This window comes from Podarcis pityusensis, assembly GCF_964106645.2.
Source record: "Podarcis pityusensis genome assembly, chromosome: 17".
Lineage (NCBI taxonomy): Eukaryota > Metazoa > Chordata > Lepidosauria > Squamata > Lacertidae > Podarcis > Podarcis pityusensis.
The window spans coordinates 15,539,205-15,563,911 of NC_138042.1; the positions used below are offsets into that span (position 1 = coordinate 15,539,205).

The 24,707-nt window shown below is 44.2% G+C and overlaps 1 protein-coding gene across 3 annotated transcripts in view; it reads right to left on the reverse strand.

Annotated features, from left to right (window-relative positions):
* Positions 1-24,707, reverse strand: part of SH3GL2 (SH3 domain containing GRB2 like 2, endophilin A1) — an 85,246-nt gene that overhangs the window by 40,252 nt on the left and 20,287 nt on the right. The window contains exon 2 of one of the 3 annotated variants that reach the window (XM_080987917.1): positions 10,274-10,438. The exons of the other annotated variants lie outside the window; for them this stretch is intronic. The gene's annotated coding sequence lies outside the window, so the exon portion shown is untranslated. The remainder of the gene's footprint in view (positions 1-10,273; positions 10,439-24,707) is intronic. 3 annotated transcript variants of the gene reach the window in all.

Genomic DNA, 24,707 nt, shown 5'->3' on the forward strand with positions numbered 1-24,707 from the left:
GTGGGAACTTTTAATAACCTCCAGCCCAATTATGTCCCAATGCACATGCAGTGATTAAAGAAAGGTGATACATACTTCCCCCCCCCCAACTCTAGGGGCTCTGATCTGAGAGAGTAATACCCAATTCTGTGGTTACAGCTATTCTGGGATGATCATGAGTGTTCTTGAACCAAATGAAAAGACTTAATTAACCTACAGACAATTTTTGCGCACCCATGGTTTTCCTCCCCACAGTGTGACTAACACAAAAGTTCCATATTGTAACACTCAGCAGGATCTCATGACTGGCTGTCAATGCCTGTTGATTGCCTCTGCACACTGTAAGAAAGGGCCTGGTGCAATTATTAATTTGAACGTCTTAGAGTGGGGAAGGAATAGAGAATTGAGTCTTTTGCACCTGTATAATCCTGCAACTCAGGTTAGATGGTTCAATCCAGTTAGATGGGCTGGATCCAGTGGCGTAGCGTGGGGGGTGCCAGGGGTGCCAGCCGCACCGGGCGCAACATCTGCGGGGGGCGCGAGTCCAGAGGGAAGGGACAAGTTCCTTCCTCGGCCGGGCTCCCCGCCGCCGCCGCCGCCACCAGCCTTGCGCCCTAGCGCGCGCGCCCCCCGCCGCCGCTGCGGCTGCGCTCCACTCACTGCTCGCAGGAGGAGCAGCCGCTGCAGCAGCGCTGACGCCGCCACCGACGCCTGGCCGGGCACGTGCAGCCTCCGCACCCCGACGCCGACACCATCCCCTTCCCCCTTTTTTCCAGAGCTGGGGGAGGGGGAGGTTTTAAAAGGGGGTCTTGCATTGGTGATCCTGCAGCACTTTGGGCCGCACGACGCGAGCGCGCAGCACGGATCAGCCACGACCCCACCCCGTGCATTTCCCGGGGAAAAGTGCTCCGCGTGGGAGGCGCGTTTCCCCTTCATTCCCTCTCGTGCAAATCCTCCTTGGGTTCCCTCCCCCGTCTTTCCTCTCCCTACCTCACAAAAGCCTCACCTCGTCGCCTCCTCGCTGCCTCTCGCCTCCGCAGGAGCGTTTCCCTCCGCGGAAGAAGGAGCAGGGCGCTTCTGCAACTTTGGATTGCAACTTCCTGCTTCCCTGGGAAACAGAGCCCGGCCGGGTCAGTTGTCCAGCGGAGGGCCAGTTCCCCCCTCCCTCCCCCCTCTCTCTGCAACCCTTGCGCCCCCCCCCCTTGCGTACTACTTGCAATGCAACTTCCACGCTCCATGCGCTTTCATAGAATCTGTCGAGCTGGAAGGGAGCCGAGGGTCATCTAGTCCCACCCACTGCAATGCAGTAATACGCCGCTGCCCCCCTACAAGGGATCGAACCTGCAACCTTGGCCTTATCAGCGCCGTGCTCTTAAACTGAGCCATCCGGGCTCCCCTTTCCCCCACCTTCTTGCGTGCCTGAACCTGTCCGTGTTTTGCATTCTAACACTTGCAAGCTCCATCCTCCAGCAGTTCCCTGACGCCGGCTGCTCTTCCTTTCAGTCCAATACTTGGCAGCCATAAACTCGCACTGTGTCCAATATCCTATAAAAAGCATTAATCGGAATACCTTGCAACATTTCATCAAAGAAAATTGAGACGCCCTATTCCATAATAATAATAATAGTAATAATTTTATTATTTATACCCTTCCCATCTGACTGGGCTGCCCCAGTCACCTTGGATAAAAATATAATAAAACATGAAACATTTAAAAAAACTTCCCTTCAGATGACTTCTGAAGTTGTAGAGTTACTTATCTCCTTGGCTTGGGGGTGTCTAATAAAAATAAAAATAAATTATTTATACCCTGCCCATCTGGCTGGGCTTCCCCAGCCACTCTGGGCGGCTTCCAAAAAAATATTAATACGTCAAACATTAAAAGCTTCCCTAAACAGGGCTGCCTTCGGATGTCTTCTAAAAGTCTGGTAGTTGTTCTTCTCTTTGACATCTGGTGGGAGGGCGTTCCACAGGGCAGGTGCCACTACTGAGAAGGCCCTCTGCCTGCTTCCCTGTAACCTCACTTCTTGCAGGGAGGGAACCGCCAGAAGGCCCTCGGCGCTGGATCTCAGTGTCCGGGCAGAATGATGGGGGTGGAGACGCTCCTTCAGGTCTACTGGGCCGAGGCCGTTTAGGGCTTTAAAGGTCAACACCAACACTTTGAATTGTGCTCAGAAACGTACAGGGAGCCAATGTAGGTCTTTCAATGTAACTTCATACATTATTATTGTTGTTGTTGTTGTTGTTTAGTCATTTAGTCGTGTCTGACTCTTCGTGACCCCCTGGACCAGAGCACGCCAGGCACTCCTGTCTTCCACTGCTTCCCGCAGTTTGGTCAGACTCATGTTTGTGGCTTCCCCTCCCCATCCAGCTTGGTTTCGCTAGCCACTCGGAAACCCGAACCCTATGGAAATAGGGATGTCAAGGTTGCAGGTTCGATCCCCGCACGGGACAGCTGCGTGGTCCTGCATCTTTCCTCAGGGCCTGCAAGACAGAGCTGTTCCACCTGGCCTTTGGTCTGGACTCAGTGGGACCCTTATGTCTTCCCTCCCCTTACAGTTTTGATTTGTGGGCTACTTTTAAAATGAGGCTGCTTTTCAAATTGCATTTTAACCTGTATTTTAAATTGGTCCCTCCCCCATTATGTTTCTATTGTAATTTTACCGGTGTTAGCCGCCCTGAGCCCGGCTCTGGCTGGGGAGGGCGGGGTATAAATAAAATGTATCATCATCATCATCACCACAGGGGGTTGGACTAGATGACCATCGGGTCCCTTCCGACTCTACGATTCTATGATTCTATAAAGTCAAGTGTTACCAGAAAAATCCGAGGGCGCGCTCGCACTCGAGTGCTAAAATCCACGGGTTAGGGGGCGCAAATTACTTGCCTTGCCCCGGGTGCTGACAACCCACGCTACGCCACTGGCTGGATCAGGCAGATGTTGAAGTGCAGAACTCTGTTTGAATGTGGCTGCTATGACATTTTCAGTGTCATGACTATGCAACCTAGGAACTAAAGGAAAATCCAGCCAGGGCAGAAAATGCAGGAGACATGGTCTATATACTGATTCCTTGATTTATAAATGTGTTGTCTGGTAGTGCTCATGGCCATTAATTAATCCTTAAATGTGATTTCAGTTATTCTAGGTTGACTCCACACAAACACATTTTTAGGTTGTCTTTAACTGTTCTCATGGGGGCAACAGTCAATGCTTCTCTGACCAAGGAATATTTACTTAATGGGGGGAAATATTGAATTGTATTGACATTTTAATATTGCTCCCTAAAAGTAGGACAACAATGGCAGTAAAGAGGTTAAAGAGAAGAGAAAGCCTTATAATGTGGAAGGGTAGGAGCAAGGATTCATGAATATTTCCGAAGCAGAATACCAACTTTTGCAGCAAAGTTTTGGCCCTCACAAAAATTCAGCATAGTACTAGCATGTGCTGCTAGTAATGGTGTGAATAATTGTTTGCCTTATTCATCATTATACACCGGAGCGTTTAGTAAATTGGGGCCCAATGGAATGGTGTCTGCCAAAAATCGCCTGTATAAATACACAGAAGATATTTGTGCAAACATCCATCCCATAATACCTTGCCCATCAGTCCTTTGCTCCCAGGATTTGCTCCCAGTCCTCATTCAATATAAGCCTAACAGTCAAGAAGATGGAAATTGTTTACAAGCCAGATAATGCAATGCAAATTACTTGACAGATTTACTCACAATGTGTTCTAATAGGCTTGGCCATGATCTCTCTCCCAGTGAGCCAGGCATAATTCTTGCAGTCACAAAGCATCAGATGTCAGCCTGGCTTCTTCAAATGGTTCCACCAGGTGCTTGAAACTGTATCTAATCAACCTAAAATCATAGATCATAGAACTGGAAGGGACCCAAAGGGTCATCTACTCCAACCTCCGGCAATGCAGGAACCCTGCCCTTCGCCATCCCTGCATGACCTTAGACCACCAACCTTCTGGTTACCAGCCAGACGCACTGACCCACTAAACCAGTAGGACATCATCAAAATGCAGGCAATCTATTTTGGTGTAAGAGTACTTCAAAAGAAAGCCATGCTATATATCTGCACCAAGCATAGCATCCCTTATGGAACAGCACACTCTTTGGCAATTTAGAGGGTGTCATCCAGTGATACCCACAGGGACGCAGGTGGCTCTGTGGTCTAAACCACCTTGGGCATGCTGTTAAAAACACTGGCAGTTCAAATCCCTGTGACGGGCTGAGCTCCCATTGCTCTGTCCCAGCTCCTGCCAACCTAGCACTTCGAAAGCACACCAGTGCAAGTAGATAAATAGGTACCGCTGCGGCGGGAAGGTAAATGGCATTTCTGTCAACATGCAGAGGGGTCGGGAGGCCAGCTGGCAAGCCCAGCTCAGACATCTCCTTCCATTGGCCCGTGCTCTGACGTAAATCAGCAACCCAAACTTCAAAAACCAGGGCACGCAATTAGCAGAGTGTGGTTCGCACACAGAAGTAGGCGTGAGGCGTAAGTCATGCTACAGCTACAGATTTATTAAACATAAATCAGAACAAAGAAACATGTCGTCTCTCTCTCATGTCATCTCGGAGAGAACAGCAAAAGCAAAAGCTATACACAAACAGAAGTTCCCAGCATACTGTGCTGGAATGTAAACAGACATGTGACATGCAACAATTCCACATGTCTGTTCCTTAAGGTGGAACGGAATTCTCAACAGTTTCTGTACGCTCTGGTTTCCATCACGGTGTCCTGTTGCACCAGAAGCGGTTTAGTCTTGCTGGTCACGTGACCCAAAAAGCTGTCTGTGGACAAACGCCGGCTCCCTTGGCCTGAAAGCGAGATGAGCGCTGCACCCCCATAGTTACCTTTGACTGAACTTAACCATCCAGGGGTCCTTTGCCTTTACCTTTTTCCCCCCACAGGGTTGTATGACCCATTTCTGCTTCCAAAGCCGAACTTCTCCTTCCTTTCATTCCCTCTTCATACCCCCAAAATGTGCTCCAGACAAGATTTTTGAGGCATACAGGGAGTGGCAGAGGAGAAGGAGTGCAAGGGATAGTCTGTTCATCCAACACTGGGCGTCACCCAGAGTTGAGGAAAACCTTAGGGAGTGTGTAGAAGGAGAGCGTTACATTGTGCAAGCAAACATCGTGGCATTGATGGGCCAATTGCCTTAGCACTACATTGGATTCCACCCAGTGGCTTGACATTTTACTAAATCAAAAATATTCAGAATTAGGCAATAGCCACACAATATTTATGAGGGAAAGAGGAAATCCTGTCAGAGGATTTCTTTGAAAGGAGGTTGACAGCAACATACAATGAGTGTAATCTGCCACATGATATTCCTGTGCACACCTAAAAAAATGTAAAGTGTGAATGCGTCCAAGGCGCAAAATCATTTTCACATTGCCTGTCATCCAATCTTGAAATATCTGTCTGGAAATTTCTGTTTTACGTACTAAGAATGCAAACACTTTATTAAAAAAACCAACACGAGTGCATATTTCAATTGTTAAAAACTGGGGGGAACAAAACCCCTGAGCGCAGTTTGGCTTTGTAAATCTTGATATGTGGAAAAGAGCATCTGACATTATGCCACAGACAGCTTCCTCGGTTAAAAAAGGGAGGAGAGAGAGAGGAGAGAGGAAGAATCAAGCAAAACAGCAGTTGGTATTCACTGTCACAACCAGGAAAGTCAAGGTTGCCTAGCAACAAAACAGAAGAAAAGTGAGGTGTGAGCAGTCTAAAAATTCAACTGAGGAATCTCTTCCTGGAAGTCCAGTTACTATTCAGTTTTGTCCAGTGTTGGTTAGAGCTAGAAAATAAGGTGGCATATACACAGCCATTAAGAGCCAGGAGCTGGGAGACGCGGGTTCAGATCCCCACTGGACCCTGGTCAAAGTTCACAGAGTGACCTTGAGCCAGTCTCTGCATCTTGGGGTTGCTGTGGGGACTAAGTGTGGCGAGTCAAGTATACCACCTTGAACTCATGGGAGGAAGATAGTGGTATATAAATGCAACAATGAATGAATGAATAAAACTTGGTGAACCAGCATTATACTTCCCAGTGAATCAGAGGGTGCTCACAAGCTGGGCTGGGCTGAAATTCCCGACAGAACGTTGGGGGCACATTGTGTAGGGGTTGGGAGCAGATCAGAAGGAAAAGGAAACCACAGTCCTTGGAGGACTGGTGAAATCTTTCAACCTTTCAACGTCCATGGTGGGGGGGATAAATGAGACAGGACTTAAGTTTTCAATAGTCTGCCATGTTTGTGGGGCAGCCAGATTTTCCCTACAACCATTTATTTATATTAGATTTCTGAACCTCCCTTTACCAGAAAGTCCCAGTGTGAGTTGCAACAACAGAACACACATTCTCAAACTGATGAAATAGTGACAACTATAAAACAAGTGTAAAAACTATTTTTTTAAAAAAGTTCCATATAGAAAACAATTCCATATATAAAAACAATATAAGCATTTAAAAAGAATTCCACCTATAAAACAGTTAAATATAGTAGTAGTGGTAGTAGTAGCAGTAGTAGAAATAGAATAGAAGATATATTATTAAATATTATAATAAATATATGATACTATTAAATATAATAATAAATATAGTTCAATACAGATGCAGACTTGGATAAGATGCCCCTGGAAGTATGCTAATCAAGCCAGCATAATAAGTGACCTGAAAAGTTTTTTAAGCCTTATAGCCAGTTAAACACTTAAAGCACACACAGGAAGAAATTTCCAAACTGCTGCCAGAAAGGCTCTCTTGTGCCTGCTAACCAGCACTCAGAACTCTAAATAAACTGACTGACAATATATTTGGAAAAAAATAAATCTTTTTCGCTCATATCTTTCACATGCCATACAAATTGTGCACAATTTCTGAAGCCCTGCTTACAAGCAAAACCGCATGCTGTGAAAGGATCTGTCACCTGCAGAAGCATGATAGATTTTTCAGAAGATGACAAACCATCTCTAAAAGCCTACACTTTCAGCCTCGTTCTCCCCCGCCCCCCGCACAAACACTGTATTTTTACACGTTGAGGATATGTAGCCTAATTTGCTTTCCATGCTTGCTTTTGAGAAAGTCTGGAGATGTGAGGAACTGCTTATTCACCAAGCGAAGATGGTCTAACTAGGAGGACAGTGTTGCAAAGAGCAAGATGCCCGGGTCTGGGTCCTAGAGTCTGCAGTTTGAAACTCTCGGCTGTCTTACATTATGTGGGCATGTGGCCTCTAGGCCTTTATCAAACTGGGGTTTGGAGCTACGGCTGCTGTTTTGCCATAACAACTGCTGTGCCACCCACACAGATCCTGCTAGCCTCCCTGGAGCAGCAGCAATAAATATGGAGATTCGTTATGCAAGGCATCTTCTGCTATTGCCACCACAGCGCTGTATTGTTTTATTACTGCTTGTATATGCCATCTTTTCTCCAAGAAGCTCAAGGAGTCATACTGGGTTCTCCTTTCTGCATAATATCATTACAATAACCCTGTGAGGGAAGCTGGCCTGAGAAGAGGTCCAAGGGCACCCAGTGAGTTTCATGGCTAAGTGAGGATTTCAGTCCTGGTCCCCCAGCTTCTAGTCCAACATGGTGACCACGAGATCACAAGGGATCTCTCACCAACCCTGCAAGCAAGTTTTTTAAGGTTTTGGGTTGTTGTTGTTTTTAGCAGGAAGCAGGAGATCCAGGGTCCAATGTCCTTGGGTGTTTGTGTCTGAACTGTTCCTAATGAGGGAATACACCAAAATAAAAATCGCCATTTGGCTTACAGATATTCATGCTACAAAGATGGAAGCTCAGAGTGACATCCTTTAGAGCAAGGGCAGTCAACATGGTGTCCCAGACCCTCCAAGTGTCCCTATTTTGCAGGGACAGTCCTGGATTTACAGAAGCCGTCCCGGTTTCTGATTTGATCCCAGAATGCCCCATTTTTCCTTAGGACGTCCCTATTTTCATTAATAATATTTTGTTTATATTCCGCCCTCCCCAGCCAAAGCTGGGCTCAGAGTGGCTAACAACAGTAAAAATAGCACAGTTTACATAAAATCACAGTCAATTGATTGAAATACATTCTAAAATCAGTTCAGAATCAAATTAATGGCAACCATTGGGCTAGAGTTCTATGAGGATTACAGAAGGAGAGGGGAGGTCAGACTGTGCCTTGGCCAAAGGCCTGGTGGAACAGCTCTGTCTTGCAGGCCCTGCGGAAAGATGTCAGGTCCCACAGGGCCCTAGTCTCTTGTGACAGAGCGTTCCACCAGATCGGATCCATGGCCGAAAAAGCCCTGGCTCTGATTGAGGCCAGCCTAACCTCCCTGTGGCCCAGGATCTCCAAGATGTTTTTATTTGAAGACTGTAAGGTCCTCCATGGGACATACCAGGAGAGGCGGTCCCATAGGTACGAGCATCCTAGGCCATATAAGGCTTTAAAGGTTAGAGAAACGTTGGAGGGTATGCAATGTTATTGGTACGTTGTAAGCCACAGAGAGGATAACACTGTTTTAGATGATGGCCAACGCAATTATTAAATGAAATTAAAATACAAAAGTTCTCCATACCTCGTCCCCACATAGGCCCTGGCTTGAGCAGGTGCTAAACATAGCAAGACTGACTTCGTGTGCAGTGGAGGCAGCAACAGGCATCGATTCTGTAATCAATGCAGAAGAGTTTTTCCCAGCAAGATGCTGCTCGGTTTTGTTGGACTCAAACTCCCATCAGCCCCAGCCAGCTTGGCCAGAGGTCAAGGATGGCGAGAGCTGTGGTCCAAGACATTTGGAGGACATTATGTTGCGGAAGGCTGCTATGCAATGAGTGGCGGGCGTGCATGAGGTAAGAAGGAATAACTTTCACATGCCTTCCAGAACAGTAAGTCTACTGTACTGATCTGTTGCACCAAAACATCTGGAGCATTCTAGGCTGGGGATGTAGAGACTGGAAAGCTGCTACCTCAGAGAGCTGTATAGTCAGCATTTGCACATAACACCAGTCTTGAAAGATCTACATTGGCTCCCAGTGCATTTCTGGGCACAATTCAAAGTGTTGGGGCTGACCTTTAAAGCCCTAAACGGCCTCAGTCCAGTAGACCTGAAGGAGCGTCTCTACCCCCATCGTTCGTCCTGGACATTGAGGTCTGGCTCCGAGGGCCTTCTGGCGGTTCCCTTGCTGCGAGAAGCCAAGTTACAGGGAATCAGGCAGAGGGCCTCCTCAGTAATGGCACCAGCCCTGTGGAATGCCCTCCCAACAGATGTCAAAGAGAAAAACAACTACCAGACTTTCAGAAGACATCTGAAGGCAGCCCTGTTTAGGGAAGCTTTTAATGTTTGACGCACTATTGTATTTTAATATTTTGTTGGAAGCCGCCCAGAGTGGCTGGAGAAACCCAGCCAGATGGGTGGGGTATAAATAATAAATTATTATTATTATTATTGTTGTTGTTGTTGTTGTTGTTGTACAGCAAACCCTGCCCCTTAACTGCCATGCAATGCAGAAACCATCCAGTTGTTGCAGAAATGGAGTTCGCTTCACTTCTGCCACCTAAAAACAGAGCCTTCTACCCTGCTCTGTACAGACAACAGATCTTACCCTACATTTTCCATAGAATTGTAGAATTGGAACGGACACCTAGTCCAATGCTCTGCAACACACACAAATTGCCATATGTATGTAGCAGCCATACTTTGGACATAATCTTTTTAAGGTTTGCCAGAAAGCCTGCCGGGCACCAGCCTAAGAATTTAGGTACAGGACCCAACAGGATATAACTCTTGTTTCCCTATGTAATGCATCCTGTGCCTTATATATCCTACCGTCTCCCTGATAGCCCCAATCATTAATTGTCTCTATAATTGCATCTTTAAACCACTTTACTCCAATTTATTCCAGAGTAATCCCATAAGTGTGGTATGTAACTTGGTTCAGTTCAGTAGAAGACACCAAAGGGCTTTAATGTTTGTTTTTTACTAGAGCTGCAAAATTTAGTCAATTAAAATTAATTTGAAACCTTTTGATCAATTAAAAAAATATTGCCTCTGTTTTAAAATACAAATCCTTGCTAGTAGCATCTTAGAAGAAGCTTCTGTCTTTGGTCTCATTGACACACAAGAGGCTCATCACATGCATCATCTATTAAAACAAATAAACTATTTTATTTGCATATATTTAACGAATGTGCATCTTTAATTGGAGAACAAATCAAATTGCAGTTAGCCACCAAGCTCATATAGTAAAAACCCGTTGCATTAAATTCATGAACAGAGATATCTCTCCCCTCTCCTCACCTCTTTTCTGGTTGTGGTAGGAGTGTTAATATGCAGTTTTATTTGCTTGGCAGATACAACCTTCTGTTGTATAACAACATGCTGGATTTGTTGTAAATGTTAACTGTGATGCAGGTCAAGCTCCCTTTTTCATTTTGATTGTCAGTTCTATGTGGCAGCATTCATCTGTAAGATTTCATTTCATGGAAGTTAGTTCTCTGCCTACAAATCTACTTCAAGCAGGAAATCTAGGCCTGTTATGTGTGACTGTGGTCGTTTTGATCTCGGCTGACCTTTGAACTCAACCTGAATAGGTCATGTATTTATTTATTTTAACAGTCATACTTCATTCTTACAAAGGGCACACACAACAGCTAAAATGTGGATCTGTCAGTCACTCCCCTCTCTAGGCAGTTTACAAGGCCAATCGAGCCTGTTCAGCTTTTGAATCAAAACCAATTCCTATATATTGACACCATTTGCAGGACAAAACGGCTGTCAGCATCATACAATCCCTAAACAAGCAATAGCTAAGCCCCAAAGGAAGGAGGCTTAACTTAAGCACGTTGTGACCATAATACATAAAACACAGCTGTCATGCTGTGTTTAGCATGGGAATTTCACGATAAGTAGAACTGGTTTTAGCCCATTTCTTTGTACCTGCAGGAATGGGAATTTAATGAATGAGGATGCTGATTTGGGACTACCAGACTGTCTGAACCAGCAATAATACCATGGGAACCAGCAATGAAACCGTGGGTGGGTCCCCAGATCCTGTCCCCACTGATGCTTCAGCTTTGTCAATCATGGTTCAACTTTGTTACTCCCCCTTCCTCAACGGTCTCTTCCAACTCCACAATTCTGTGATGGGTGTCCCACTCTGATAGCTAGCTACAGGGCAGTTATCATGCAGGGTCTGCGACACCAGAGCAGAAGTACAGGTTGCTGTTGTTTACTCGTTTAGTCATGTCCGACTTTTCGTGACTCCATGGACCACAGCATGCCAGGCACTCCTGTCTTCCACTGCCTCCCGGAGTTTGGTCAAACTCATGCTGGTAGCTTCGAGAACACTGTCCAACCATCTTGTCCTCTGTTGTCCCCTTCTCCTTGTGCCCTCAATCCTTCCCAACATCAGGGTCTTTTCCAGGGAGTTTTCTCTTCTCATGAGGTGGCCAAAGTACTGGAGCCACAGCTTCAGGGTCTGTCCTTCCAGTGAGCACCCAGGGCTGATTTCCTTAAAAATGGATAGGTTTGATCTTCTTGCAGTCCATGGGACTCTCAAGAGTCTCCTCCAGCACCATAATTCAAAAGCATCAATTCTTCGGCGATCAGCCTTCTTTATGGTCCAGCTCTCACTTCCATACATCACTACTGGGAAAACCATGGCTTTAACTATACGGACCTTTGTCGGCAAGGTGATGTCTCTGCTTTTTAAGATGCTGTCTAGGTTTGTCATTGCTTTTCTCCCAAGAAGCAAGCATCTTTTAATTTCATGCACCATCTGCAGTGATCATGGAGCCCAAGAAAGTAATATCTCTCACTGCCTCAATTTCTTCCCCTTCTATTTTCCAGAAGTACAGGTACTATCTGTTAAATAAACTTCAGGTTTTCTGGGAAGCTACGAGTAAAGACAAAGTCAACACTACGATATGGCAGTAGTAATCACATTGGTCTCTATTCATGGATTACTTGCTCAAGCAATACCAGGATTCCATACATAAGAACACACAGGGGGAGATACATTGTTCGACCTGCACATATTCCCCGCTTACTGTTCTTTTTTTCTTGTGATTCACATCATCCTTTAGCATTTCCACAGCGCTCAAAACAGAGGCATTTAATAAACATGTTTTGGTACACTGCACCTTCCTTTATATTTAACACATTTTTCATTATGCCAACAATTAATTTGACTTTCTGCAAAGCTTCAGTGGGAATTCAATTATAGAGCATTAGAAAATTATAAACCATAAAAGCACCCCTGTGTAATTAACTACCTTGGGGTGGGGAGACATATATTTGGACAAAAAGTATAGTGGCTACTGGAAATCAGATAGCTGAACATAGGATAAGTCAAGCTTTTCTTTCTTTCTTTTGGAAAAAAAAATGCAAGCCACAAAATAGAGCTATGATTCTGTAAAAGCTACTTGGTAGGAGCAAATGCAAAAATGTATTCGAATTTGTATATATGTTGTTGCTTGGATTTCCTTGTTTAAAATTTTTGTTTTATTGCCGCAGTATTTCTGTCACAAGTGAATTGCCGGCAAACGTTAAAACAGGCGAGGGCCCCTGAACAGCCTCGGCCCAGTATTCCTGAAGGATCGTCTCCACCCCCATCGTTCTACCCGGACACTGAGGTCCTCCTCTGAGGGCCTTCTGGCGGTTCCCTCATTGCGAGAAGTGAGGTTACAGGGAACCAGACAGAGGGCCTTCTCAGTAGTGGCGCCCGCCCTGTGGAATGCCCTCCCACCAGATGTCAAGGAAATAAACACCTATACTATTTTTAAAAGAAATCTGAAGGCAGCCCCGTTTAGGGAGGCTTTTAATATTTAATGCTGTATTGTTTTTAACACTCGATTGGGAGCCGCCAAGAGTGGCTGGGGGAAATTCAGCCAGATGGGCGGGGTATAATTAATAAATTATTATTATTATTATTATTATTATTATTATTGCAGTCCCCACACACAATCAAGATAGCATCACCCCCACCGGAATAGCATGTGGGAAACTCAACAGGGAGCAAAGCACAACCAGAGCTTGTACTTTCTATTGGCACCGGTATTGCAAAGCAGTCCAGATTTACAGGGTGCCAAAATGAGTGTAAATGGGATAATGATGCACAATGCAAGAAGCATTGTGCAAATTCTAGTTTAAGCACAGAAACCACTGGCTAAGAGGAACACCTCTCCCTTGCCGCATAGCCTGCAGGTTGGGCAGCAACTGTGGGAGAAGGAAGGAGGTGGCACTTTCTGGTGCTTCATTTCTGGCCTCAGGGCCAGGCTGGCTTGAGGCTCTCATGACTGCAAGTGTAGCTTAGTAGGCACTGTAAGATTTCAAGCAAGAAATCAGCCTCTATAAGGTCTGTACAGGGTTGACTTGGGGTCGGGGTAGCGCTGTGGTCTAAACCACAGATCAGAAGGTCGGCGGTTCGAATCCCTGCGACGGGGTGAGCTCCCATTGCTTGGTCCCTGCTCCTGCCCACCTAGCAGTTCGAAAGCACGTCAAAGTGCAAGTAGATAAATAGGTACCGCTCCAGTGGGAAGGTAAACGGCGTTTCCGTGCGCTGCTCTGGTTCGCCAGAAGCGGCTTAGTCATGCTGGCCACATGACCCGGAAGCTGTATGCCGGCTCCCTCGGCCAGTAAAGCGAGATGAGCGCCGCAACCCCGGAGTCGGTCACAACTGGACCTAATGGTCAGCGAACCAGAGCAGTGCACGGAAACGCCATTTACCTTCCCACCGGAGCGGTACCTATTTATCTACTTGCACTTTGACGTGCTTTCGAACTGCTAGGTTTGCAGGAGCAGGGACCGAGCAACGGGAGCTCACCCTGTAACGGGGATTCGAACCACCGACCTTCTGATCAGCAAGTCCTAGGCTCTGTGGTTTAACCCACAGCACCACTTGCATTCCTTCAAACAACAGGGTATAAATAATAAAATTATTATCTGTCTTGAAATTGGAGAGGGGGCTTTGTGGCTATTGAGCCAGGCTGGTTTTTCTGTGCAATTCTACTTTGGGGTATTGAACTTCTGTACATGCACACCCTCCGTTCTTTTTCTCTGTGTTAATTATATTTAGTAAAGCTCTTGCCTACTTTTACACCTAACAGCCAAAAGTGAGACTCATCCAGAGCCATCAGCAAACTTGGCCAAAAGGCTGGGACTGCTGAAAGTTGGAGGCCAACAGCTGTAGCGATCCCCCATTTCCATTTCATATACCAGGCTGATGCCTCTGAGAAAGGACTAAGCCTTTAAATATTGAAGGAACATCATTTCCCCCTCCCAATAGGACACATTAGCATAAAATAATAAAAATAAAAGAGCTTCATTTGCAGAAGAATAGCAGGCTCTGATCTCCCAAGCGAATGTTGGACGCTGTCCATTGGCAGCTGGTGCTGATCTAATCAAGCACCATAGCAGCAGCGTATAGTTCTCTTCATGACTAACTATTCTACCCATGCTACATTCCAAAACAAACATTGCTATCACTGCTGTGCAACCGGCTGGAAAAGAGGAAAATGACCATGCAACTCTTTCTGAATTCACGTAGCTCACTAATGAACAGGTAGTTGTTATGGAACATCTCACTGGACACCATTTGAGAAGTGGAGACCAACACTAGCTAAACATAAATTACACTAGAACACATTTCTTGCTCATTAATTTTTTTAGCTGCTCCTCATATTGTCAATGGTGGTTTGACATTCTGCACAGGCTTTACCAAGCAATTCCACTTGTGACCCCTGATCCCTTGACATCCAAACACTTCTATTAGACTAATTATCAGCTGGGATCTTAAAGGTAACAAGTGAGTGAATCACCAAAGCTTCAGGGATTATTATTTTTACTAGTGGAAAATGCTAATAAGAGCCGAGTCCTGCTTGATGTAACAAAGGCTGGCAGCAGAATGATTCCTTCTAAATAATTTGTGGCTCAGAGAGTAGCAGCAACGGCACAGAATAAAGTTTGGGTATCTTGAGCGGCAATGAGAATAGCACAGCTCCTGAAATGCTCCTTATACGGCTGACAGTCAAATGGCGAGAGCTTAATGAAACTGCTCTATAGAGGAGACAGGAGCAAGCCATCATTTCTTGGAACTGTTTGCAACTGTTTGAAAGCTCAGCTTCGAAAAACTCTGGCAAACTACTCTAAACTCAGAAGCTCTCAGGAACATATAATGGGAACATGGACCACTGCCATTATGGTTCATTATGGAATAATGGACGGCACTGCAATGCAAACACATTCTAGTTCTAGGAGCTTCAAGATTCTTAGTTCCATTTAGCAAGTGCTCTCCAATGCCAAACTCCAGCTGTAAGAACTTCTAAAATTCTTCTTCATAAAATGCAATACTTCATTGACTTGCACCAAGGCCGGACCCAGAAACCTACCATTTGTCAAATCCCAAAATACCACAATGTGATAAATTATATCTGAGCATGCACAGGAATTAAGAAGTGGAAGTTAAGTGGTGTTCTTTCAGGGGTGTCATAACCCCTGGAGATCCCAAATCCCCTTCTCCATCTCCATGTGCAACCCACTCCTTCATAACACTTACTTTGTGGAGCAGCAGGTACTTCTCTCAAGAGGATTCCTCCAGAGGGGGCATAGCAGTTACAATATCTTCAGATGTGTCCAAAACAGTGTAGTTTTGAAAAATGTCTGGTGTGAAATTGTAATTCTAATGGGATTCAATGGCACCCAAACATACATGGAAAAACTGCTCCTCAATCTTAGGAACTTTTGTGCCAAATTTTGTGTCAGTACCTTAAGAGATGTCTGAATTCAAAGAGAACAGGTGAATGGCCAAACAACTTTCCAAAATATAGAACAGTTTGCATTCTTGTGGGAGGTAACATGTTTAATAATTTAGCATTATATCTCTTATAGAAAAGGGATGCATGAAATCCTGAAACAAGAAATATATAGGGCCAAACATGACATAACATTAAAATGCTTCTCTGCATTAAACATGCATCTTTGCTTTTAAACAGAGAGGGGTGGAGAGAAAACATGCCACTGCAGAAGGCCTGGAGGGGAAGTTCAACCATTTCCTCTTCTGCAATGGTCCTGAGGAACATCTCCTGCACACGTGATGGGCTCCTTCTGTTCTGCAGGTGGATCAGTCATAGACCTCTCAGGTTCTGTATACATAACTTGGGCTCCTAAGGTGGTTTCAGAGACTGTTAATTTGGTGTGATGCAGGTCAGCAATTTCACCTTGGGGTTATTCACATAGGCAAACAGTCCTATTCTCACTTTGACTGGAGGAAATGTCCATACAACAAATGATCAAAGGATCTGTGGCATGTTAAGAGGTTGGCTTCATATCCAAGTACTTCTATACTTGGGAAGTTGCTTTGTAGTCTTTCCTGTTGTCTTTTTAATGCATCTGCATCAATTCCTTCAAGTCTGTATCAGCGGCCTTTGCTTGATTAAAAATACACTCACCCTTTCGAGTCTATTGCACTTGACATTACAACTGATAAACTCAGCTGAAGGCTGAAGAGGATTTGGTCTAGAATGCTGTCCTTTGAAGCAGAGTGTGATTCTGATCTTGGTTACATGACGAATAAATGAGATGGTGATGATGATAAGCTAGCCCTTTTAAGAGCTATGTGTGCTTTGTATACAGCACAACAAATCTAACCATCTGTGTCTCAGTTGAATTAAATAATCATAAAGTGTGCTTTGCACACTTCTCTGGCAGTATCTTCTGTATCCACTTAATCATTTGCACTACTGGAGAGTTAATTCCACTATAACTCACAGGACCAAAAAGGAAAGCATGAACTTTCAGTCATCTTCGCCCATAGTTAAGTGCAATTTTGTAAACAATTCTATACGATTCTCATTGGTAGCCTTTTTATATGTAGAGATTGTGGATCAAAAGGGAGGTTTACAGTCCTGAACCAGAAAGTATATAGAACAAGCGAGATATAAGATTAAAACGCTCCTTCCCTTTTGTCATGCAGGTTTTAAACAATGCAAATAGCATCTGGTAAGGGTGGAAATTGATGGTTATGGTGCGGTGAGTGAGTTACTTTAACCATAGCATGGATCCTGAGGAAAACCCTTCCTCTAAAGTTGCTATGTGCAATAAGGGGAAATCCCCCATTGCACCCAGTAGGGAATTCTTTTCATTGCCAAAAGCAGCTTCAGAGAATATGCAAACCCAATTTCCATCTCATGCCATGGGGCAGCTTAACCTCATCTACTTGAGTCTGGGAGTCTGAAAGAAAGAAGCCTTGGATTGCTGGGCAGGCCCACAAATTATGCTGCAAAATCTACCGCTGCTCTCAACAATGGAATTTACTCCATACATTATCAGCGAGTGAGAGAAAAAGCAAAACTTGCATTGTTCCACAAGTCAAACACATCACTTAAAACATCACCTGTTTCAAAAGTGAACATTAAGATGGAGAAATTCAAACCACAGCTTTCTGGCTCCTCTCCTTCCTCATTTTAAAGGTTTGCCTTTTGCTATTAAGCTTTCTTCATAAATGATATGAATGTGGACAAAATCCTATTTAATGTGCGCATGCAGTATACATTTACTAAGTTTAATACATCTGACAATATGGCAACGTATATGCAGCATCCCAATGAATGACAATAGCTTTCTAATCATTTCATGCTACTAAGATTAAGCACAGGAAGAGATGGCTGCAAGCGTTTAAGAGGCAGCCACGGACTTAAACGGATGCGATTGAGGTTGAGGAGCTTGAAAACTCTGACCTGTTTCTGACCTTTAGATCTTTACGCTGAGCTACCAGTTCACTATGTATCAGAGGTCATAATACTGCATTTAGAGAAACAGACAACGCACACAGTTGGAAGCCAGCTTGTGCAAACAGAAACAAAATAAACCACCGTCATATTTTCAGGAAAATACGTTTCGCTTGCAAGCTTCCTAGCGATGGAAATTGTTTAAAAAGGGAAACAGAATCTGACTGACTCTTTCAAGTTTCTACCAAGACTCCTCTTCCCTCACTGCGAAAAGAAATTCACATTTGAACATTCCATTTCTGAAGAATGTTTTGCAAAATCTACATGGAAAGAAAATGAGCATCATGAGCAACATGTGAACCCACTAAATTGCTTCCTGGTTATCACGTACTGTTACATATTGTCTGCTTTTATTTTTGACATTACAGCATTTACTGCTTAGGGGCTACCTTCAGTTAAGAAAAGCAGGTTGTAAATATAATTTTAAATTTTTTTAAAAAAAATGAAATTAAAATTGACCCTTAAATCCCTAGGGTTTACCTACATGTATATTTTAAGAGCTCTTAATCTATCTCCTGCCTGGATTATTACGTCAGGTCACAGGAGTCGGGAACTAGGAGACGTGAAATGTCAGCAGTCAAGAACATGGAGCCAGAACCACAGAGTACAGCAGAGCAAGCCAGAAATCAAGACAGAATGTAGGAATGCGTCAAGAGTTCAGAAATTCCTTCTCAGGTGGATCAAATACTGAACCCGGGGGCTCAGCTACATTAGTTTAAAAAAAAAAAAACCACACAATTTAAATGTGTTATAAAACTGTGACACCAGATAGCACTGTGGAGTTCCATCTTTGGGCAACATGATTTCCCATGTTGAGGTTTACAACGCGTTTTCCTCAAACTTTTTTTAATGCGTCTAGATCCAGCCGCAGTGCACCATGTAAGTGCAGGGCTTGAAGGATAGACTGTTTTTAGACTTGGATTTTATAAATATTAAGCAAAAGGTACACAGACTGACTCTTATGGCCAAGGTTTATAGAACGTGTGCATCACGTGAAGTCCTTATGCGACTGAAATTAACTAAAATAACGGCAACTAATTAGCTGCAGAGCTGCTAGAATGCTTTCCAAATTGAGTGAGAACAGTCTGTCATATTTCATTGATTTGGTGACCCATTTTCCTGGGTGTCTCATAGATCACATACACAGTGACACTGTTTTATTTATACCCTCTGGAAGGTTGGTGTATCTTAATTATTTATAGAAGGGCGAACCGAGCGAGCAGCTCATGCGTTCTCTTCAAGCCTTTTCCTCTTCCCCAGCAACTCGACTCAAGACAGACAATATCTTCTTACACAGCAATGCCTTATTTTTCTTCCTAGACATCCTTATAAACAAGACGAGTCAGCTCACGATTTACCTCAAACAGCTTTCCTGCTGGCATTTTGAAATCATCGTGATTATGACTTTTAAAAAGAGCCAGGTGGTTCTAGTTCTTCCCAATCCCACAGCATCTTCCTGGCATGTCCTAAAAAAAGTGTGCCAGGTAATGCCATTTCCATGGGTGTGTTCTAGCAAATATAGCATAGCTGAGGCCAGCAAGGGCACAAAATGGGAGCGAATCCCCTCACCCACCTCTTACAATCAGCAAAGGTAAGGCAGCTGCAAACAGCCAAGAAAGATGGGGTTAAAATTTCCACCCAGATCCTCCTGGACAGCCCTATAAATCTGGGGAAAGCCAGAGAGTCAGAAAGAACAGGCAGTCCTTTGGGGCTGATGTGATGCTGCTACAGGTGAATGGAAGATATGCAAAGAGACCCTGGAGAGTGCAAGGACCAAGGAGGAGGAGTGTGTTGGCAGAAGATGTCTGATACTGTGCAAGGCCTCTCCTCCTCACAGAGGGGAGGTGTTGTGAGCGGGAACCAGTCCCACGTCAGCAGGGGGGCATAGTCGGCCCCCTGCATCACTGTCCTGGCTGCTGCGCCCCACCCATCAGGCCAGCCAATAGGGCAGGGTTGAGCTGCGTTCAAGCAGACGCCGCAGCCTTGTGTCTTCACTCTGCTGCCTGGTACCTTCAGATCACCCGCCCACCCTCCCCTAGGTCATAATTCTTGCCTTTTGACCTTGCTATGGAACAGGGTTGGTTGCCCTGGTTGACTAGGGGACCTGGTAGGAATTTTTATCCATTTGGCAAATTGGCACAAGCCTCTTGGTTTTTCGCCTACCTGGTAACAAATCGTCACAACTTTTCAGGTATTGGTGGTTAGGCATTGGAATATCTGTCGCGTGTTGGAGGGCAGGTCGTGGCCATCACCTACCCCTCCCCTTGTTGGGTATTCCGTTAAAGGAATCCGGAGGTTGTGGATCCTGTCCGATGCTCTGCTGGTGGCTAGACCACCGGTGACATCAGGGGAAGCTTCCAGTTGTATTTGTATCAACAAATACCCTCCCACTGGGTGTTAACCTTTAAACGACTCCCCGCTGCACGGGGTGGGGTCATATTGTTGATTGTTGATCCAATGCCTAAGACAATACCTCTCACATGCTATAATCAATAAAGTTGTGGCCTTATTTAGCCCATTAACCTAAAATACATGTGTCTTGTGTCTTATTTATCCTAAGCAGGTGGAGGGTCCTTGACTCACAACTGCCTTGCTGAAACTTCGGGTTTCCAAACCTTAAGACAATGTAGTGTGTCACTGTACATCAGCATGTATACACACAAGAAAGAAGAAAACGGTCCCTTGGTTCTTCAGTAGACTCTAGATCTGCAAAACAGGGACAGATAAGCTCTCGCTGTAATCTGTTCTGCAGGTTTAAGGGCTATTGGAAAAGAAAGGAAGAGTGATGTGGAACTTCCAAGTTTACGCTCCCTGTGTAGCTTTGACCACTCTGTATTTGAGCATGCACAGCTCTATGAGCAACAACAAATGGCCACGGCTGTGGAATTGGCGTAGGCATAATGTTGGTAGCATCTTGGGACTCTACACAGGTGCACAAGTTGTGCGCAGCTGATGCACATGCATCACACACCTCCCAGATGTAGAGAGGCTCCTGAATCTATCTGCTGTCACTCCCTTCTTTCCATCGCATCTGATTCTCTGCTATTCCTTCATCTCAAGCAGCACATGCAAGTTCACAAAAGCGGCATGTTTCATCTGCAGCTCAAATACTGTCCCAGGCGGCTTATTCATGCAATTGGACCAGAATAGCAAACTTTAGGCCCAGGATAGGCAAAGAGAAAATTATAAACCTATCACCTTTGAACATTCGGGGATGTGGAAGTCTCATGTAATACCAGGAGAAGGTGAACCTGCATAACTTATTCCCAATATGGAACATGCACATGCTCCCAATTTCTGGTGTATGTGTAGGGAATACTATTAGCTCATTTTTCTTCAAACTTTTTATTAGTCAGACAGTCTTACTAGAATGTTTCAGATTTTCTAAATTCATACAAGTGAGCTGTTCATGGTCGTTCCTACTGCCATTACTTTAGAATGGCATAGAAACAGAATGGGATAAAGAAACAATAGATGGCCTTCATTTTGGAAAATAAATTCTGCTTTCAGCCAGCCAAGATAGAAAGCTGACTTACACCATGGCCCCATTTAAAACAAAACAAAATATTTATCCATTGGGTATAGAAACATAGAAGCAATCTTGTGATGTATACATGGTTTTGCAATACTGATGCAGAATAGAATTTATTTTTGAAGAAGAAGAAGAAAAAAAGCCAGGCATTTTACTGATAATACCTCAGAAAGAACAAGGCATCAATGTTTCAATGCCATTTATCTCAGTTCAGTCAAGCAAGGAGAGGTTAGAGATTGTGCACAAGCTGTTTTTTTAATGTTCAGATTAACACTGCCTTGGGATAATCTGAACAAAGGGTTTCACAGTGAGTTTGCAGCAAGATGGTAACTGGCACCACTAAAACAAAAGAAGTTGTCTTTAAAAACCTCACTTTTTAGCCGAGAACCCTCTCTAACTGCCAGCAAGCTTTGTATGTGTCAGAAAACAAACTTGAGATCTTCCCACCCACAGGATCTCAATTGTGCTAGGATTCAGCTTCCAATTCTTGCCTCCCTTTCAGCCTACCACTTCATCCAGGCACTGGGCTCAGAACTGGCACGTACCTCAATTGGCACAGAGAGATGTCATCAGCATACTGATGACGCCTTGCTCCAAATTCCCAACTGGCCACTCCCAATGGCTTCAATGTAGCTGTTGAACAGCACTGGAACCTTCCTGAATCTCACAGTCAAAAAGCCATGGGGTTGACCAAGCATTGCCAAATGCTCTGGTTCCCTGAAGATAGGAGCAGAACCACAGCAACATGGGGCCTGCAATTCCCATGCCACTGATCCACTCCAGGAAAAATCCATGGTCAATGGTATCAAAACAGAATCAACACGCTCACACTCACTCTTTCCCTCTCCCAATAAAAGCTATACATCAGGACTAAAGCTATCCAAGGCCTGAATCCTTACTGGAACTGGACTGGATAATATTTCTTCCAAGAGGCATGCATCAACATGACCCTCCCAACTTCCTACAGTGCCCATTATTCTTGGCTTTTGACCATTTGGGCTGGGCTGATGGGCACTGGAGTCCAACAACACCCTGGCACTGGCCATCTCTGCCCAAAGATAACGCAAAAAACTTACTCCATGTCTCATAGCAGTAACCACACAAGTTCTTTGATGGCATACTATTGCTATATGAAGACCTTCTGTCACCATCACCAGGCAACTGCACTGTTGAGCTGTTGAGTTTCAACCTCACAGCAAGTTTTGGTTCCTCCATCTATCTGTGCATTAGGTTTTATTGGTATTTTTAAAATAAATGTTTAATTGTGTTGTAAGTTGCCTTGAGCATTTTTAACAGAAATCCAGGGTTAATGTACTTTGAATATTACCTGCGCTTCCTAGAATTCTTATGGTGTGTTTATGAAAACCCTTGATTTCTAGGAAGTGCCCTTTTGAGAACTTCTATTCTTGGCTAGATACATTTATTGCAGTGTTGTCTTGTAACATTGTCTATAGGTATCAAGACTGAACATGTATGGGAAAATAAAGTAAGCTTCTATTTTAAATCACACAATAGCATAATGCACACACCTACGTGTCTATGGGCAAATTAAAGCACCGCACATCTTAAAAGTATGTGAGAATGCCGGCCCTGTTAAGTTCCTCCCATACAAGCACTTTATCAAAACAGAATATGGAACACAGACAAAGTGACAGACATTCGAAATTCTTCCATTGTTTGGAAACGGTTCTTTTTCTCCAGTTCTCTAACTCACACACCCACTGTTGCCGATTAAGTAGGAAATGAAGACTAGGAATCTGAGTATACAGTACATGCATTTGTAAAAGAAGAAGAAGAAGAAGAAGAAGAAGAAGAAGAAGAAGAAGAAGAAGAAGAGGAGGAGGAGGAGGAGGAGGAAGAGGAAGTTCAAGAACAGCAATGAAGTTTATATGAGTATTTATATAACCAAGTTGTTTGTATTAAGCAGAAGGGACTGGAGGAGGGGGAACAAGCAACTGTGCTAGATGAAAGTAAATAGACTACAACTGAGAAGGCCTTGGGTACAAAGCACGAAATCCTAGCCAAATCTTTGTAATTCCATATGGAATAGACTCAATGCAGCCAAACTTTAGCATCTGAGTCATATACAAAATAGAATGCTTGGAACTTGTGTTTAACTACTCCACTGAAATCAGTGATGTGCTTAGCTTTGGTTGGGTCATTCCTGTGTTGTTAATGCATGGTTTCTGCAACAGCTAAAGAACTGGACTTCATGCAGGTCACAGCATGTATCACGCATCATATATGCAAGAAGGTGCATCCAATCTATTTTCCATGTCTGTGATATTTTGGAGAATCCCGTTATCTATCCAGTGTCTGCAGGGTTGCAGTACAGGAAAAGCAAAGTAAAATCCTTCATCACTGTTGCCTCTAATTTCATAACTGCTTTATTAATGAGCAAAGATTGCTATGATGTGCCACATTCAATCTTATAGTCAACTGCAAAGATACACATCTTAAGGTTATCACATGTACTAATTTGATTATACTGTGGTTCCACCCCCTCATTCCAAGCTGGAGGGTTTTTCCTCCTATAATTTCTCTGGCCCAAAGGAGAAAGAGATGGAAGACATTTCAAAAGCAAAACAGCTCCTAGAAATGCAATTGCTGTCAGCAACTCAAATGCAGAGTCCTTGGGAGGGGAAAAAATCCATACAGCTGGCTTTTTGTCACCCAAGCAGCTAAAATAAACCATTGCTTAAACTGAACAGAAGCACACCTATGATAAATAAGTAATCAATAGTACTTGTTTTCTTCTACAGATTGCAATTCTGCATGCATGTCCTGCCCAGCAGTATGAAGTCACAATAAATCAAGCTATTACACAGTGAATCATTAGGGCTCCTCCTCCAATGAGTGAAAACTGAGTGCCTGAGGAATAGGTTCAGAGGACACACAGCATCATCAGAGCCAAGCAGACAGGGACATGGGTATCATTTTAGGTTTCAGGCAGCCTGGGGAAAGGAGGCAAGGCTCAAAGGCCCCCTTATGGAGACATTCAGAATTAGATTGTGAAACAGCAGTATTGTAAGAGTGTTTGGTATTTCAGATGCCATAAAAATAGTAAGGGATTTACATCTTTTGTCATGCTTATCTAGCACACAGGCATTTTTAAAGCATTTATAAATTGCCATTAAGTTTGTCATAGGAACATCCAATGTTGCCTTATACCACTGACCCATCTGGCTCAGAATGGGCTACATCAAACTTTCTACCCTCAAGACCCTCTTGAGGGGGCTAAAAATCAACACATCCCACCAGCCATAACATACGGGAAGCAAAGCCAATCACAAAGTGGTGGTGGGTGGGAAGAGCAATTAGGTATGGCTATCTAATTCCCTGTGGCAAGGAGTCCCATAGCTCAGCTTCAAGTAGAGACATTGGTTCTATCAGTATCGTGACTCATCCCCTCCAT